The sequence below is a fragment of the Pteropus alecto genome, unplaced genomic scaffold, assembly GCF_000325575.1.
Source record: "Pteropus alecto unplaced genomic scaffold, ASM32557v1 scaffold103, whole genome shotgun sequence".
Lineage (NCBI taxonomy): Eukaryota > Metazoa > Chordata > Mammalia > Chiroptera > Pteropodidae > Pteropus > Pteropus alecto.
This window is the reverse complement of record NW_006436288.1, coordinates 854681-857598: the sequence shown is the minus strand read 5'-3', so window position 1 is coordinate 857598 and position 2918 is coordinate 854681.

The following is a 2918-nucleotide window of genomic DNA, read 5'->3' as shown; positions in this document are numbered from 1 at the left end:
ACCAAGGGAACAGCACATGCAAAGTCTCTGAGGTGGGGTCTTGTCTGATGTGCTCGAGGAACAGCAAGAAGTAAGGGGAGGGTGGTAACAGGAACATCCGATCATGAAAGACCATGCAGGCCTATGTAGGTTTTCTGTCATTAACTGAGTGATACGGAATCCACTGGGGCATTAGGAGGTCTTAAGAAGTAGAATAATGTGATCTTAGCATGTATAAAGTACCCCCAAGTCATTATTCTCAGAAGCATGGGGAGTAAAAGGATAACTGTCACAATCTCTGTATTTAGGGAGTATACACCCTAGACAGGGAGACAGCATGTGCACAAAAAACTACAGAGGTAGAAAGCAATACATAGAAGAACACACTACAAAAATGGAGTAAAAAGGTAAAAGAGGAAGTCTTCATGGAGGAGGTGATATATGAGTCAGATCTTGAAGGATGAGAAAAGTGTCAAGAAGATTATAAGGGTATATTGGTAGTGGTAATCATTGGGGGATGGGATCCAACATTGGCAGGCCATCAATGGCATGCTAAAAAAAAGTAAAATCTGTTTTATTCATAAGCAATGGGAACTGATGTTGCTTTTGGTGAAAAGAATAACATGATCACTGTCCAAACTTGTCTCCTGAACAAAGAGCAAGCCTGGACCCTGAGAGGGTCTCCAGGGACAGAGCTGAATGAAAAGCTGTGAGTTGAAAGCTGGGCAGAGTACTGGTGTGAGGCAAGAGGATAGAAGCACGGGCCACAAGCCTAGGATGAGATGGTTTGGAATAGAGAGTTAGGGGCAGTCTCTACTGTGATCCTCTGAGCTACAAAGATATAGCTTCTGATGCTTTGTATGTGGTGCTTATAGCCTTGACAGTGAGTGAAGAGGTAGCTGTTAAGATGTCCAAGCTGTCTTGAACAATCAGTTCATGTCCCGAAGTGATACCTGACAGCAGAGTAAAGGATGGGTGTGATGAGCCTCCTGTGTCAGGGAGGTAATTTGGGAGGCTGATTGCAATTGCTCAAGGAAGAGATTCGACAGCCTTAAGCGGTGCTGTGGAGGAGGGAATGGAAAGCAAGGACTGAAATGTGGGGTTGCTTAGGTAGTTAGAACAGTTAAGGGGATTCGGGAGAGAAGGAGGAATGGAGAATGACTTTAAAGACTCAAGGTTGGGAATTTTAAAGAATAATGCCACTAACTAGAGAGGTAGGATGTAACAGAGCTTGCTAGCTGGACACCAAAATCCATTCTCACCTTCTTCATTAGTATCAAAATTATAACTGGGTATATAGCTACCTAGCTACACTAAATTTCCCAGCTTCCTTTGCAGTTAAATGTGACCTTGTGATTAAGTATTTTCCAACAGAGTATAATAAAAGTGGTATGTGTCTTCCAGGCCTGGTGCAGAAAACCTGTCACATGACCCCTCCACTTCTGCCTCTTTCCTCTTCTTATGGGCTATAAAGGTACAACCTCAGAAGCCACATGCTGATGATAGAGCCACCATCAGCCTGGGGCCCTGACCTGATCTGAGAGAAAAAATGAACTTCTATTTTGTTAAACCATTACATTTTGTGTCCATTTGTCATAGCATTTTACAGTCAATCCTAACTAACACAGAGAGAAAAGTTTGGGAGATAGGGAACAGGGAAGATTAAGAATTTGGCTTAATACAGTCAGTATTAAGCATTGAAATAAATTGGACCCTTGAGAAAAGAAAGAATGAGAGGTTATGTTCCTTAAGAGGGCAACAGAGATGATATTGGACATATGAATCTCACACATAAATGTGAAGGGATGCAGCTCTCTGAAACTCGTCCATCTTTACAAATGTGCCATTGATCATATGGCCAGTTCAGATCCTGGGTAGATTAAAGACAACAAAAGTAAGGGAATAAGGATGGTTGTGGTGTTCTCAGTGCTTTTATGTCACACTTGAGGTGCACAACACTCATTATTTCTTCACCATCCCACACTCCCTTCTCAAGAGTCTGCTCCCTTAGCCTCTTATGCTGAGAGACAGCAGATTATGTGACACTGTTCTCATTCTCTTCCTGAAGTTGATGAGGAGACAGGTGTTTATCTGACCTAATCTTAGCCAACCGATTTCTCTCTCCTAAACATTTGAAACCAGGTCTCAGAAACTTCAGTTAGTAAACTGTAAATTAGAGATTAATATGGTAATGTAGATTTGGGAAAGAGCCATTTTAAGGAAGCTATCTTCAGGCCATGTGTGATGGCAATGTAGACAAAGACTATAGAGTGTCAGAAGAAAGAAAAAGACATGCGAAGAGGAGTATAGAAGACAGACCACAGGTTTTAGAAAGACAGATAACCTTTGGAACCAAAGACTCTGCAGTTTCCAGATCCTGTACCTCATGAGGTTTAATTCCCTGCACTTAAGTTCTATGGAACAGCCCTGTGCATATAAAAACAATTTCCCTTCTTTTGCTCCAAGTTTGGTATGAGTTTCTGTTAGTTGAACCCAAGACATTCCTGATGAACACAATACTTCACATATTTGAAAGCAGCTTCTCTGGTGTCATTACATTTGATCCCTATAAGACCACAGTTGCAACACAAATGCTATTATCCTCTTTTGCTTATGAAGCCTTGGAATAGCGAAGGCTGAGTGTTCCAAAGCCACAAAAGATAGTAGAGGGCACTAGGACCTGCTCTTCTGAAGCTGAGTCAAGAGTACATTGTGATGATTCTTGTAGAAGATGCAATGACTTGGTGGGTTTGCAAATGATTTGGAGGCTTCTTTGGCATAATTTGCCTACAGTACACTATGCATAAAAAAATGTTCTCAGGAAAATGAGATTCAAGTTCCTGGAAAGAAAAATAGCATCTTTGAAAGAAACTGGATTCAAGAACAGTTTTAAACAGATGTACTGGGATTATCAGACTTTACAGAAAAAAAAATGCATC